Here is a 16,653-nt window from a genome sequence, read left to right as displayed (position 1 = left end):
CAGTGGGGTTCTGCTTAGAATTCTCTGTCTGTTGCTGAGAAGATGATGGAAAAGGCTTGCCATTGCTAAACCTGTTTCTTCCACCATTATTGTTGTTGAAACCTTGTTGAGGTCTCTCTTGATTCTTTCATGAGAAATTTGGATGATTTCTCCATGAAGAATTATAGGTGTTTCCATAGGGTTCTCCATGGTAATTCACCTCTTCCATTGGAGGGTTCTCAGGATCATAAGCTTCTTCTTCAGATGAAGCATCCTTAGTACTGCTTAGTGCATTTTGCATTCCAGACAGACTTTGAGAAATCAAATTGACTTGTTGAGTCAATATCTTGTTCTGAGCCAGAATGGCATTCAGAGTATCAATCTCAGGAACTCATTTCTTCTGATTAGTCCCATTGTTCACAGGATTCCTTTCAGAAGTGTACATGAATTGGTTATTTGCAACCATTTCAATTAGCTCTTGAGCTTCTGTAGGCGTCTTCTTCAGATGAAGAGATCCTCCAGCAGAGCTATCCAAAGACATCTTGGATAGTTCAGAGAGACCATCATAGAAAATACCTATGATGCTCCATTCAGAAAGCATGTCAGAAGGACATTTTTTGATCAATTGTTTGTATCTTTCCCAAGCTTCATAGAGGGATTCTCCATCCTTTTGTCTGAAGGTTTGGACTTCCACTCTAAGCTTACTCAATTTTTGAGGTGGAAAGAACTTTGCCAAGAAGGCATTGACTAGCTTTTCCCATGAGTCCAGGCTTTCGTTAGGTTGTAAGTCCAACCATATCCTAGCTTTGTCTCTTACAGCAAAAGGGAATAGCATAAGTCTGTAGACCTCAGGGTCAACCCCATTAGTCTTGACAGTGTCACAGATTTGCAAGAATTCAGCTAAGAACTGATGAGGATCTTCCAATGGAAGTCCATGGAACTTGCAATTCTGTTGCATTAGAGAAACTAATTGAGGCTTAAGCTCAAAGTTGTTTGCTCCAATGGCAGGGATAGAGATGCTTCTCCCATAGAAGTCGGGAGTAGGTGCAGTAAAGTCACCCAGCACCTTCCTTGCATTGTTGGCATTGTTGTTGTTTTCGGCTGCCATGTCTTCTTCTTTGAAGATTTCTGTTATGTCCTCTGTAGAGAGTTGTGCCTTAGCTTCTCTTAGCTTTCGCTTCAAGGTCCTTTCAGGTTCAGGGTCAGCTTCAACAAGAATGCCTTTGTCTTTGTTCCTGCTCATATGAAAGAGAAGAGAACAAGAAAATATGGAATCCTCTATGTCACAGTATAGAGATTCCTCGAGGTGTCAGAGAAGAAAAAAATTAGAAGGAAGAGGTAGAAGAATTCGAACTTAGTCAGATAGAGTTCGAATTGTGCATTGAGGAGGAGTGGTACTCCATAAATAGAAGGATGTGAGAAGAGGGGAAGAGATTTTTTCGAAAATTAATCAAAAAGATTTTAAAAACATTTTGAAAAACTTTAATTTGATTTTCGAAAATCAAGAGTGAGAAAGAGATCAAGTAATTTTTGAAAAAGATTTTGAAATTAGAAATCAAAAAGATATGATTAAAAACTTGTTTTGAAAAAGATATGATTGAAAAATTATGGTTTTAAAGAGATATGATTGAAAAGATATGATTTGAAAACAATTTTAAAAAGATTTGATTTTTAAAAAAAATTAATGACTTGCCTAACAAGAAAGATATGATTCAAACATTAAACCTTTCTCAACAGAAAAGGCAACATACTTAAAATGTTGAATCAAATCATTAATTGATAGCAAGTATCTTTGAAAAAGGAAAGAAATTGATTTTGAAAACATTTGATTGAAAAGATATGATTTGAAAAAGATTTGATTTTGAAAAACTTTGAAAACTTGGAAAAAAATTGATTTGAAAACAAAATCCTCCCTCTTGTGCCATCCTGGCGTTAAACGCCCAGAATGGTGCACATTCTGGCGTTTAACGCCCAATGTACTACCTTTTTGGGCGTTAAACGCCCAACCAGGCACCCTGGCTGGCGTTTAAAAGCCAGTCTGTCCTTCTTCACTGGGCGTTTTGAACGCCCAGCTTTTTCTGTGTAATTCCTCTGCTGCATGTACTGAATCTTCAGTTTCCTGTATTATTGACTTGAAAATAGAACTAAGATCAAATAAACAATGCATGCAAAACACCAAACTTAAAATTAGACACTAGACTCAAACAAGAAACATAAAATATTTTTGGTTTTTATGATTTTGAAAATTTTTTTCTTTTTTTGTGCTTTTTCGAAAATTATATGAAAATAGAAAATAAAGGTTTCAGAATTCTTAATTTGAATTCCAGGAATCATTGCAATGCTAGTCTAAGACTCCGGTCCAGGAATTAGACATGGCTTCATAGCCAGCCAAGCTTTCAAAGAAAGCTTCGGTCCAAAACACTAGACATGGCCAATGGCCAGCCAAGCGTCAGCAGATCATTGCTCCAATAGCAAGTTTGATAGAAATCAACAAGCTCTTGTGATGATGAGTTGAAACCTCGGTCCAATAAGATTAGACATGGCTTCTCAGCCAGCCAGATTTCAACAGATCATCATGAAACACTAGAATTCATTCTTAAGAACTCTGAAGAAAAATACCTAATCTAAGCAACAAGATGAACCGTCAGTTGTCCATACACGAAACAATCCCCGGCAACGGCGCCAAAAACTTGGTGCACGAAATTATGATCACTACAACTCAAATAATCCCCAGTAATGGCTCCAAAGACTTGGTGCTCAATAACATGGCATAAACACAACTTCGCACAACTAACCAGCAAGTGCACTGGGTCGTCCAAGTAATAAACCTTACGCGAGTAAGGGTCGATCCTACGGAGATTGTTGGTATGAAGCAAGCTATGGTCACCTTGTAAATCTTAGTCAGGCAGACTCAAATGGGTATAGATGATGAATAAAACATAAAGATAAAGATAGAGATACTTATGTATATCATTGGTGAGAGCTTCAGATAAGCGTATGAAGATGCTGTCCCTTCCGTCTCTCTGCTTTCCTACTGTCTTCATCCAATCCTTCTTACTCCTTTCCATGGCAAGCTTATGCAAGGGTTTCACCGTTGTCAGTGGCTACCTCCCATCCTCTCAGTGGAAATGTTCAACGCACCCTGTCACGGCACGGCTATCCATCTGTCGGTTCTCGATTAGGCCAGAATAGAATCCAGTGATTCTTTTGCGTCTGTCACTAACGCCCCGCCTTCAGGAGTTTGAAGCACGTCACAGTCATTCAATCATTGAATCCTACTCAGAATACCATAGACAAGGTTAGACCTTCCGGATTCTCTTGAATGCCGCCATCAGTTCTTGCCTATACCACGAAGATTTCGGTTAAAGAATCCAAGAGATAAACATTAGAGCCTTGTTTGCTTGTAGAACAAAAGTGGTTGTCAGTCACTTGTTCATAAGTGAGAATGATGATGAGCATCACATAATCATCACATTCATCAAGTTCTTGAGTGCGAATGAATATCTTGGAATAAGAACAAGCTGAATTGAATAGAAGAACAATAGTAATTGCATTAATACTCGAGGTACAGCAGAGCTCCACACCTTAATCTATAGTGTGTAAAAACTCCACCGTTGAAAATACATAAGAACAAGGTCTAGGCATGGCCGTGAGGCCAGCCCCCAAATGATCTAAGAACTAGATGTCCGAAGATGAAAATACAATAGTAAAAGGTCCTATATATAGAGAACTAGTAGCCTAAGGTGTACAGAGATGAGTAAATGACATAAAAATCCACTTCCGGGCCCACTTGGTGTGTGCTTGGGCTGAGCAATGAAGCATTTTCCGTGTAGAGACTCTTCTTGGAGTTAAACGCCAGCTTTTGTGCCAGTTTGGGCGTTTAACTCCCATTTTGGTGCCAGTTCCGGCGTTTAACGCTGGAAATTCTGAAGGTGATTTTGAACGCCGGTTTGGGCCATCAAATCTTGGGCAAAGTATGGACTATCATATATTGTTGGAAAGCCCAGGATGTCTACTTTCCAACGACGTTGAGAGCGCGCCAATTGGGCTTCTGTAGCTCCAGAAAATCCACTTCGAGTGCAGGGAGGTCAGAATCCAACAGCATCTGCAGTCCTTTTCAGTCTCTGAATCAGATTTTTGCTCAGGTCCCTCAATTTCAGCCAGAAAATACCTGAAATCACAGAAAAACACACAAACTCATAGTAAATTCCAGAAAAGTGAATTTTAACTAAAAACTAATAAAAATATACTAAGAACTCAACTAAAACTGCTAAAAACATACTAAAAACAATGCCAAAAAGCGTACAAATTATCCGCTCATCACGTGTCAGCAGCTAGCAGGTTGCTTAGAGGTTTGGCGATTTTTGAAAAATCCTTTATAAACCTCCTATAGAATCATGCATGCCCCAGAAAGCTTCTGATTGCCTTAACATTGGCAGGTGGTGGTAATTTTTCAGTTACTTCTACCTTAGCTTGATCCACCTCTATTCCCTTGTTCGAAATTTTGTGCCCAAGGACAATTCCTTCAGTCACCATAAAGTGACACTTCTCCCAGTTTAAAACCAGGTTAGTCTCTTGGCATCTCTTTAGAACAAGTGCTAGATGGTCAAGACAGGAGCTGAATGAGTCTCCAAATACTGAAAAGTCATCCATGAAGACTTCTAGAAATTTTTCCACCATATCAGAGAAAATTGAGAGCATGCACCTCTGAAAGGTTGCAGGTGCATTGCACAGGCCAAATGGCATCCTTCTGTATGCAAATACTCCAGATGGGCATGTGAATGCCGTTTTCTCCTGATCCTGGGGATCTACTGCAATTTGATTATAACCTGAATATCCATCCAGGAAGCAGTAGTATTCATGACCTGCTAGTCTTTCTAGCATCTGGTCTATGAATGGTAAAGGAAAGTGATCCTTTCTGGTGGCTGTATTGAGCCTTCTATAATCAATGCACATACGCCACCCTGTAACTGTTCTTGTAGGAACCAGTTCATTTTTTTCATTGTGAACCACTGTCATGCCACCTTTCTTAGGGACGACCTGGACAGGGCTTACCCAGGGGCTATCAGAAATAGGATAAATAATCCTAGCCTCTAGTAACTTAGTGACCTCTTTCTGCACCACCTCCTTCATGGCTGGGTTCAACCGCCTTTGTGGTTGAACCACTGGCTTGGCGTCACCCTCTAGTAGGATCTTGTGCATGCATCTGGCTGGGCTAATGCCCTTGAGATCACTGATGGACCACCCAAGAGCTGTCTTGTGTGTCCTTAGCACTTGAATTAGTGCTTCCTCTTCCTGTGGCTCTAAGGTAGAGCTTATGATTACAGGAAGGGTATCACCTTCTCCCAGAAATTCATATTTCAGGGATGGTGGTAATGGTTTGAGCTCGGGTTTAGGAGGTTTCTCCTCTTCCTGAGGGATTTTTAGAGGTTCTACTATTCTCTCTGATTCCTCCAGATCAGGCTGAACATCTTTAAAGATGTCCTCTAGCTCTGATTCGAGACTCTCAGCCATATTGACCTCTCTTACTAGGGAGTCAATAATATCAACACTCATGCAGTCATTTGGGGTGTCTGGATATTGCATGGCTTTAACAACGTTCAACTTGAACTCCTCCTCATTGATTCTCAGGGTTACTTCCCCGTTTTGGACATCAATGAGGGTTCGGCCAGTTGCTAGGAAAGGTCTTCCTAGAATGAGAGTTGCACTCTTGTGCTCCTCCATTTCCAGCACCACAAAGTCAGTAGGAAAGGCAAATGGCCTAACCTTGACAATCATGTCTTCAATCACACCTGATGGGTATTTAATGGAGCCATCAGCAAGTTGAAGACATATCCGGGTTGGTTTGATTTCTTCAGTCAAACCAAGCTTTCTGATAGTAGATGCAGGTATTAGGTTGATACTTGCCCCAAGGTCACACAGAGCTTGCTTGGTGCAATTACCCTCTAATGTGCATGGTATCATAAAGCTTCCGGGGTCCTTAAGCTTCTCAGGTAAGCTTTTCAGAATGACTGCACTGTATTCTTCAGTGAGGTAAACTTTTTCAGTTTCCCTCCAATCCTTCTTATGACTTAAGATCTCTTTCATGAACTTAGCATAAGAGGGTATTTGCTCAAGTGCTTCTACAAACGGAATCTTTATTTCAAGAGTCCTGAGATAGTCTGCAAAGCGGGCAAATTGCTTATCCTGTTCCGCTTGGCAGAGTTTTTTAGGATAAGGCATTTTGGCTTTGTATTCCTCAACCTTAGTTGCTGCAGGTTTATTGCCTGTAGAAATGGGTTGGGAAGCCTTTTTAGAAGGGTTGTTATCAGCAATTGTATGTGACTAATCCCCTACTGGCATTTGAATGCCAGGGGTGGAAGCTGGAGTGGCGTTAGATGCCAACTCCTTATCTGTTACTGGCGTCTGAACGCCAGAACTGTGCTCCCTTTGGGCGTTCAACACCGGATTCATGTTTGTTTCTGGCGTTGAATGCCAGGAATAAGCATGGTATGGGCGTTCAGCGCCAGCATTATTCCTCTCTGGGCTCTGACTGTCCTCAGAGGGATTTTGAGTAGCCATTTGTTCATTTCTTGACTTCCTGCTGCTTTGAAGTGAGGTATTTAATGTTTTCCCACTTATTAATTGAACTGCTTGGCATTCTTCTGCTATTTGTTTTGACAGTTGCTTTTCTGTTTGCTTTAACTGTACTTCCATATTCCTGTTAGCCATTCTTGTTTCCTGTAGTATTTCCTTGAATTCGGCTAGTTGCTGGGTTAGAAAGTCTAATTGCTGATTGAATTCATTAGCCTGATCCACAGGACTGAGTTCAGCAGTTACTGTTTTAGCTTCTTCTTTCATGGAAGATTCACTGCTTAGGTACAGATGCTGATTTCTGGCAACTGTATCAATAAGCTCTTGAGCTTCTTCAATTGTTTTTCTCATATGTATAGATCCACCAGCTGAGTGGTCTAGAGAAATCTGAGCTTTTTTCTGTAAGCCCATAGTAGAAGATGTCTAATTGCACCCATTCTGAAAATATTTCAGAGGGGCATTTTCTTAGCATCTCTCTGTATCTCTCCCAGGCATCATAAAGGGATTTATTATCTCCTTGTTTGAAGCCTTAGATGCTTAGCCTTAGCTGTGTCATCCATTTTGGAGGGAAATAGTGATTCAGGAATTTTTCTGACAGCTGTTTCCATGTTTTTATGCTGTTCTTAGGCTAGTTATTTAACCACCTCTTAGCTTGATCTTTTACAGCAAATGAAAATAGTAATAATCTGTAGACATCCTGATCCACTTCTTTATCATGTACTGTGTCATCAATTTGTAAAAATTGTGCCAGAAACTCTGTAGGTTCTTCATGTGGAAGACCGGAATACTAGCAGTTTTGCTGCACCATGATAATGAGCTGAGGATTCAACTCAAAGCTACTAACTCCAATGGAAGGTATACAGATACTACTCCCATATGAAGCAGTAGTGGGGTTAGCAAATGACCCCAGAGTCCTCCTGGACTGTTCATTTCCACTTAATTCCATGATGGAACAAGGGAGATGATATGTATGTTGATATTATTTATTTTATAGAAGTGGAATAAATAAAAATGGAATATAAAAAAAATATTCGAAAATATTTTGTGAAAAATTTTTTTCGAAAAATTTTGAAATTGAAATCTGAATTTTTATATAAAAATTTCGAAAATGTAGTTTAAAATTAGTTAGAAAAGATCTAAAATTTTTTTGAATTTTGAATTTTATGATGAAAGAGAAAAACACAAAAAAAGACACAAGACTTAAAAATTTTTAGATCTAATGCTCCTTATTTTCAAAAATTTTGGAGGGAAAACACCAAGGAACACCAAACTTAAAAATTTTAAGATCAAAATACAAGAAAGACTCAAGAACACCTTGAAGATTCACAAGAACACCAAGAACAAAAGAAAGAACACCAACTTAAATTTTTTAGAAAACCCAAATAAATTTTCGAAAATTATATCAAAATTAACAAGAAAACACCAAACTTAAAGTTTGGCACAATATTAAATCAAGAAAAATTATTTTTGAAAAAGATTTTCAAATGAACTGGTGCCCAATCATCAAGAATATAAACCAATATTCTAGTCAATTGGGAGTAAATGTAACACTTGTTTTGAATAGGTATATTCCTTTTGGAAGATTAATGCTTTAAAAAGAACACAAGTGAAACAAGAAAAAACACAAAACAAGAAAAACTCAAGATCAACAAGAAAGATAAACAAGAACAAGTTGAAGATCAATGGAGAACAAAGAACACAAATTCGAAAAGTTAAAGAAAAATATAAAATATGCAATTAACACCAAACTTAGAACAAGACACTAAACTCACGAAAAATTAACAATTAATTAAGAAAAATAATATTTTTGAAAGGAAATTTTTGAAAAGAAACTATCCTATCAGATTTTAATGACTCTATAACAATAAAAATAAATTATTCCTAATCTAAGAAATAAAATAAACCTTCAGTTGTTCAAACTCGAATAATCCCCGGCAACGGCGCCAAAAACTTGGTGCACGAATTTGCAATCCGTACAACTAACCAGCAAGTGCACTGGGTCGTCCAAGTAATACCTTACGTGAGTAAGGATCGATCCCACGGAGATTATTGGTTTGAAGCAAGCTATGTTTATCTTATTAATCTTAGTCAGGATACCAATAGAGTTCTTTAGCCTCGTATAAAGTAAAAAGGGCATAAAATAAATAGTTGTTACTTGTTGTGCAGTAATGGGGAATATGTTGGAGTTTTGGAGATGCTTTGTCCTCTGAATTTCTGCAATGTAATATTCAACTCAATTGTTTGTAAGGCACGTCTACGGCAAGCTGTATGTAGGGTGTCACCATTGTCAGTGGCTACCTCCCATCCTCTCAGTGAAAACGGTCCAGATGCTCTGTCACAGCACGGCTAATCAGCTGTTGGTTCTCGATCATGTTGGAATAGTGGTGGACGAAATTGTGATCACTATTATTTGATTTGACTTTTTGGTCTTGTATCTTTTTACTCTTAGGGCACTGTTTATTTTCACAACTCCGTTCAACTAACCAGCAAGTGTACTGGGTCGTCCAAGTAATAACCTTACGTGAGTAAGGGTCGAATCCACAGAGATTGTTGGTATGAAGCAAGCTATGGTCACCTTGCAAATCTCAGTTAGGCAGATTAAAAAGGTAATTGTGATTATTGGATTGTAAATAAAAAGGAATAAATAAAAGGGATAGAATACTTATGCAGATTTATTGGTAGGAATTTCAGATAAGCGGAGTGGAGATGCTGTAGAGCTCTCGGACGCCTGCTCTCCTACTGCTTCTACCCAATCCTTCTTACTCCTTTCCATGGCAAGCTTTGTATAGGGGTTCACTATCAGCTGTGGCTACTTTCATTCCTCTCGGGGAAATAACCTGTACGGCTGTCACTCGCACAGCTAACCAGTCTGGAGGCATCACCCATGGTTGATAGCTACATCCCATCCTCGCAGTGAAAGCTAATGCACGCACTCTGTCACAGTACGGCCAATCACCGGTTGGTTCCCGCTCCTACTGGAATAGAATCCCTCTTTTGCGTTTGTCACTAACGCCCAGCAGGTTAAAGTTTGAAGCACGTCACAGTCATTCATGAACGGAATCCTACTCGGAATACCACAGACAAGGTGAGACTTTCCGGATTCCCAGGATCCTACTCGGAACACCACAGACAAGGGGTTGGACTTCCGGATCCAGATGAATGCCGCCATCTATCTAGCTTATACCACGAAGATTCTGTTGGGGAATCTAAGAGATACCATTCAAGCTTGTGTTGCATGTAGAACGTAAGTGGTTGTCAATCACGCGCGCTCATAAGTGAGAATGATGATGAGAGTTATTAGCTCACACATTCATCATGTTCTTGGGTACGAATGAATATCTTGGAAATAATATAGAGAATTGAATAAAAGAAAATAGAACTTCATTAATCTTTGAGGTACAGCAGAGCTCCACACCCTTAATCTATGGTGTGCAGAAACTCCACCGTTGAAAATACATAAGCAAGAGGTCCAGGCATGGCCGAATGGCCAGCCCCCTAAACGTGATCACAGGATAGAAAATACCATCCAGGATGTCTAATACAATAGTAAGAGGTCCTATATATACTAGACTAGCTACTAGGGTTTACATGAGTAAGTAATTGATGCATAAATCCACTTCCGGGGCCAACTTGGTGTGTTTGGGCTGAGCTTGATCAATCCACGTGTAGAGGCATTTCTTGGCGTCAAACTTCAGGTTATGACGTGTTTTGGGCGTTTAACTCCGAATCATGACGTTTTTCTGGCGTTTTACTCCAGACAGCAGAACTTGGCGTTAACGCCAAGTTACGTCGTCATTCTTCGAATAAAGCATGGACTATTATATTGCTGGAAAGCCCTGGATGTCTACTTTCCAACGCCGTTGAGCGCGCCTTTTGGAGTTCTGTAGCTCCAGAAAATCCATTTCGAGTGCAGGGAGGTCAGAATCCAACAGCATCTCCTTTTGTCAGCCTTTTCAGAGTTTTGCTCAATCCCTCAATTTCAGTCAGAATTTACCTGAAATCATAGAAAAAACATACAAACTCATAGTAAAGTCCAGAAATGTGAATTTAACATAAAAACTAATGAAAACATCCCTAAAAGTAGCTTAAACTTACTAAAACTATAAAACAATGCCAAAAGCGTATAAATTATCCGCTCATCACAACACCAAACTTAAATTGTTGCTTGTCCCCAAGCAACTGAAAATCAAATAGGATAAAAAGAAGAGAATATACTATAAAGTCCAAAATATCAATGAATAGTAATTTAATCAGATGAGCGGGACTTGTAGCTTTTTGCTTCTGAACAGGTTTGGCATCTCACTTTTTCCTTTGAAGTTCAGAGTGATTGGCATCTCTGGGAACTTAGAATTTGGGATAGTGTTATTGACTTTCCTAGTTAAGCATGTTGATTCTTGAACACAGCTACTTATGAGTCTTGGCTGTGGCCCTAAGCATTTTGTCTTCCAGTATTACCACCGGATACATAAATGCCACAGACACATAACTGGGTGAACCTTTTCAGATTGTGACTTAGCTTTGCTAAAGTCCCCAGTTAGTGGTGTCCAGAGCTCTTAAGCACACTCTTTTGCTTTGGATCACGACTTTAACCACTCAGTCTCAAGCTTTTCACTTGGACCTTCATGACACAAGCACATGGTTAGGGACAGCTTGATTTAGCCGCTTAGGCCCGGATTAAATTTCCTTGGGCCCTCCTACCCATTGATGCTCAAAGCCTTGGATCCTTGCTTTGGAATTTTCGCCTTTTTTTTTTCACTGCTTTTTCTTGCTTCAAGAATCAATTTCATGATGTTTTTCAGATCATCAATAACATTTCTCTTTGTTCATCATTCTTTCAAGAACCAACAATTTTAACACTCATAAACAACAAGATCCAAAGACATATGCACTTTTCAAGCATTCATTCAGAAAACATAAAGCATTGTCACCACATCAATATAATTAAATTAAATTCAATAATAATTTCGAAAATTATGTACTTCTTGTTCTTTTGAATTAAAACATTTTTCTTTTTAAGAGAGGTGAAGGACTAATGGATTTTATTCATAGCTTTAAGGCATGGTTACATACTAATGATCATGAAGTAGAGACACAAAAACATAGATAAATATGACACTTAAAAACCGAAAATAGAAAGAAATAAAGAACAAGGAATGAATCCACCTTAGTGGCGTCTTCTTCTTGAAGGACCAATGATGTTCTTCAACTCTTCTATGTCCCTTCCTTGCCTTTGTTGCTCCTCCCTCATTGCTCTTTGATCTTCTCTTATTTCTTGGAGAGTGAGGGCGTGTTCATGGTGTTCCACCCTTAATTGTTCAACATTATGGCTCAAATCTTCCAAGGAGGTGCTAAGTTGCTCCCAATAGTTGTTAGGAGGAAAGTGCATTCCTTGAGGCATTTGTTGATGATGCACTTCCTCATGTTCTTCTTGGAGGCCGTGAGGAACTTCTCTTGATTGCTCCATCCTTTTCTTGGTGATGGGCTTGTCTTCTTCAATGGAGACATCTCCATCTATGATAACTCCAGCTGAATAACATAGATGGCAATATGAGGTGGGGAAGGCTAGCCGTGCCATGTATGAAGGCTTGTCAGCTATTTTGTAGAGTTCATTAGATATGACTTCATGACCTACTTCTCTCCAATCATGATGCTATGAATCATGATGGCCCGATCCCAGTAACTTCAGATCGGTTGCTTGTAGGGATGATGGATCTTTGAATGAACTCCAACCATCCTCTAGCTACAGGCTTGAGGTCCAGTCTTCTTAGTTGGACTGGCTGCCTTTGGAGTCTACTCTCCATTGGGCGCCTTCCACACATATGTCCATAAGGACTTGGTCCAACCTTTGGTTAAAGTTGACCCTTCTTGTGTAGGGGTGTTCATCACCTTGCATCATAGGCAAATGAAACGCCAACCTCACATTTTCCGGACTGAAATCCAGTATTTCCCCCTAACCATGTGAGATAATTCTTTGGGCTTGGGTTTCATACTTTGGTCATGGTTCCTAGTAATCCTGCATTGGCATAGACTCTTGAACCATGAGAATTCCGACTTGTTGCATGGGGTTGGCTAAGACTTCCCAACCTCTTCTTTGAATTTCATGTCGGATCTCCGGATACTCATTTTCTTGAGCTTGAAAGGGACCTCAGGGATCACTTTCTTCTTTGCCACAACATCATAGAGTGGTCTTGATGGCTCTTGGAGATGAATCTCTCCTTCTCCCATGACTCGGAGGAAGAAGCTTTTGCTTCCCTTTTCCTTTCTTTGAGGAAACTCCGGTCTTAGGTGCCATTGATGGTGAATGAAAAAAAAAAGCTTAGCTTTTTACCACACCAAACTTAAAATTTGCTTGTCCCCAAGCAAAAAGAAAAGAGTAGAAGAAAAGAAGAAAGATGGTAGAGAGGGAGAAAAGAGGGTTCGGCTATGGGGAGAATGTGGTTTGTGTTGTGTGAAAATGTAAAAGAAAAGAAGGTATTATAGGGAGGGGGGAGGTATAGGTTCGGCCATTTTGGGTGGGAAAGGGTGGGAATTGAATTGAATTTTATGAGGGTAGGTGGGTTATGGGGAAGAGGAGGTTGATGTGAATGGTGATGGGGTAATTGGAAGAGGAGTTGAGGTGATTGATGAAGGTTTTTGGGAAGGGTACATTGGGAATGAGATTTGGATTAGGAGAGTGTGAATAGGATTAAAAGAAAAGGTAGGTGGGGATCCTGTGGGGTCCACAGATCCTGAGGTAGGAATCCTGTGGGTCCACAGGTCCTGGGATGAAAAGAAATACCATTCCTTCACCCTATAGGCATGTAACATGCCTTCATGCATCATTCTGGCGTTCAACGCCCATTGGTGCATGTTCTGGGCGTTAAACGCCCATGTTATGCATGTTTCTGGCGTTGAACGCCAGTTTCATGCTTGTTCTGGCGTTCAGCGCCAGATTGTCCTCTGTGTGCGCATTCTGGCGTTAAACGCCAGGATGTAGCTTGTTTTGGGCGTTCAGCGCCAGAAAGATGCTCTGTTCTGGCGTTGAACGCCAGCCAGATGCTCCTTCTGGGCGCTGAACGCCAGCCCGTGTCCTCCAGGGTGAAAATTTTTTTCTTCTGTTTTTGACTCTGTTTTTAATTTTTTTTTGATTTTTTCGTGACTCCTCATGATCATGTACCTAATAAAACACAAAATAACAAAGAAACAAATAAATTAAAATTAGATAATAACATTGGGTTGCCTCCCAACAAGCGCTTCTTTAATGTCATGGCTTGACAGTGCTCCACAAGGTGATCAGGTCAATGTTAGTGTAGTCCCAACACCAAACTTAGAGTTTGGATATGGGTTTGAACACCAAACTTAGAGTTTGGTTGTGGCTTCACAACACCAAACTTAGAGTTTGACGTGTGGGTTCTTCTGACCTTGAACTGAGAGAAGCTCTCTTGCTTACTCTCTTTTGTCACAGAGGGATTGCCATGTGCCTGAAACACAAGGTATTTCCATTCAATTGAAGGACTAATTCACCTCTGTTGACATCTATCACAGCTCCTGCTGTGGCTAGGAAAGGTCTTCCTAGGATGATGCATTCATCATCTTCCTTCCTAGTGTCTAGGATAATGAAATCATTAGGGATGTAAGGCCTTCAACCTTCACTAGTACATCCTCTACTAATCCATATGCTTGCCTCACTGACTTATCTGCCAGTTGTAATGAGAACAAGGTAGGTTGTACCTCAATGATTCCCAGCTTCTCCATTACAGAGAGTGGCATAAGATTATTCCTGATCCAAGATCACATAGAGCTTTTTCAAAGCTCATGGTGCCAATGGTCCAAGGTATTAAGAACTTGCCAGGATCTTGTTTCTTTTGAGGTAGAGTTCTCTGAATCAAGTATCCAGTTCACTAATGAGCAAGGGAGGTTCACTTCCCAAGTCTCATTAACCAAATAACTTGGCATTCAGTTTCATGATAGCTCCTAAATATTGAGCAACTTGCTCTCCAGTCACATCTTCATTCTCTTCAGAGGATGAATATTCTTCAGAGCTCATGAATGGCAGAAGGAGAATTAAAGGAATTTCTATGGTCTCTAGATGGGCCTCAATTCCTCAGCCTTAATAGGAAACTCCTTCTTGCTTGAGGAACGTCCCAGGAGGTATTCCTCACTAGATTTTCGTCCTCCTCCTCCTTTGTACATTCGGCCACTTTGACTATGTCAATGGCCTTGCATTCTCCTTTTGGATTTTCTTCTGTATTACTTGGGAGAGTACTAGGAGGAGTTTCAATAACTTTCTTACTCAGCTGGCCCACTTGTGCCTCCAGATTTCTAATGGAGGATCTGGTTTCATTCATGAAACTGAAAGTGGCCTTTGACAGATCAGAGACTATATTGGCTAAATTAGAATTATTTTGTTCAGAATTCTCTGTCTGTTGCTGAGAAGATGATGGATATGGCTTACTATTATTTAGCCTGTTGCGTCCACCATTGTTAAAACCTTGTTGAGGTTTCTGTTGATCCTTCCAGGAGAAATTTGGGTGATTTCTCCATGATGAGTTATAGATGTTTCCATAAGGTTCACCTAAGTAATTAACCTCTGCCATGGCAGGGTTCTCAGGATCATAAGCTTCTTCAGAAGCTGCCTCTCTAGTACTGTTGGATGCATGTTGCAATCCATTCAGATTTTGAGATATCATGTTAACCTGTTGAGTCAACACTTTGTTCTGAGCCAATATGGCATTCAGAGCATCAATTTCAAGAACTCCTTTCTTCTGAGGTACCCCATTGTTCACGGAATTCCTCTCAGAGGTGTACAATAAACTGGTTGTTTGCAACCATGTCAATGAGTTCTTGAGCCTCTTCAGGCGTTTCTTCAGGTGAATAGATCCCCTGCAGAATGGTCCAATGACATTTTCGAAAATTCAGAGAGACCATAATAGAATATCTAATATGGTCCATTCTGAAAACATGTCAGATGGACTTCTCTTGGTCAGCTGCTTGTATCTTTCCCAAGCTTCATAGAGGGATTCACCATCTTTTTGTTTGAAGGTTTGAACATCCACTCTCAGCTTGCTCAGCTTTTGAGGAGGAAAGAACTTATCTAAGAATGCAGTGACAAGCTTATCCCATGAGTCCAGGCTATCCTTGGGTTGGGAATCCAACCACACTCTAGCTCTGTCTCTTACAGCAAAAGGGAAAAGCAAGAGTCTGTAGACTTCAGGATTAACTCCATTGTCTTTACAGTGTCACAGATCTGCAAGAACTCAGTTAAAAACTGGTAAGGATCTTCAGATGGAATTCCTAAACTGCAGTTTTGTGCATTAAAGCAACTAATTGAGGCTTAAGCTCAAAGTTATTGGCTCCAATGGCAGGATGGAGATGCTTCTTCCATCAAACTTGGATGTTGGCTTTGTGAAGTCACCAAGCATTCTCCTTGCTTATTATTATTATTTTCGGCCATCACCTCTTGTGCTAATGTTTCTGAAAGGTTGTTTTCTGGATTGTAATTTAGCTTCTTTTAATTTTCTCTTCAGAGTCCTTTCAGTTCTGGATCAATTTCAACAAGAGTGCCTTTATCCTTGTTCCTGCTCATATGAAGAGAAGAAAACAGAAAAGAAAAAGGAATCCTCTAGTCAGTATAGAGATTCCTTTATGTTAGTAGAAAAAAGAGGTAGAAGAATGAGAAGGGGGTTCGGTTTTTAGAAGAAAGAGAGGTGAAGAGAATGTTAGTAATTAATTAATTAAATAGAAGAGGAGAGAGAAGGAAGAATTCGAAAATAAATTTGAAAAAGAAGTTAGTAGTTTTCGAAAATTATAATTAAATTTAAACATGAAACTATTAATTAATTAAAAGGAATTTTGAAAAAGAGAGAGATATTTTCGAAAATAGAAAGAGAAGTAGTTAGGTGGTTTTGAAAAAGATAAGAAACAAACAAAAAGTTAGTTATTGATTGAAAAAGGTTTGAAATCAAATTAAAAAGATAAGGAGATAAGAAGTTAAATAAGATATTTTAAAATCAAATTTTGAAAAAGATAAAATTTTTGAAAAAGATAAAATAAAGATAAAAAGATTTTTAGAAAAAGATATTTGAAAAAGATTTAATTTTTTTAAAATTACTTAACTAACAA

General features: G+C 39.4%; 1 non-coding gene across 1 annotated transcript; it reads left to right on the top strand.

Moving 5' to 3' along the window:
• Window positions 1-574: 574 nt before the first annotated feature.
• On the top strand, window positions 575-682 carry LOC130978561 (small nucleolar RNA R71). The gene has a single exon (XR_009086185.1). It is a non-coding gene; the product is annotated as a small nucleolar RNA R71 (small nucleolar RNA).
• Window positions 683-16,653: the final 15,971 nt, after the last annotated feature.

Source organism: Arachis stenosperma, chromosome 4 (genome assembly GCF_014773155.1).
Source record: "Arachis stenosperma cultivar V10309 chromosome 4, arast.V10309.gnm1.PFL2, whole genome shotgun sequence".
Taxonomy (NCBI): Eukaryota; Viridiplantae; Streptophyta; class Magnoliopsida; order Fabales; family Fabaceae; genus Arachis; species Arachis stenosperma.
This window is presented reverse-complemented; position numbering and strand designations above follow the sequence as displayed.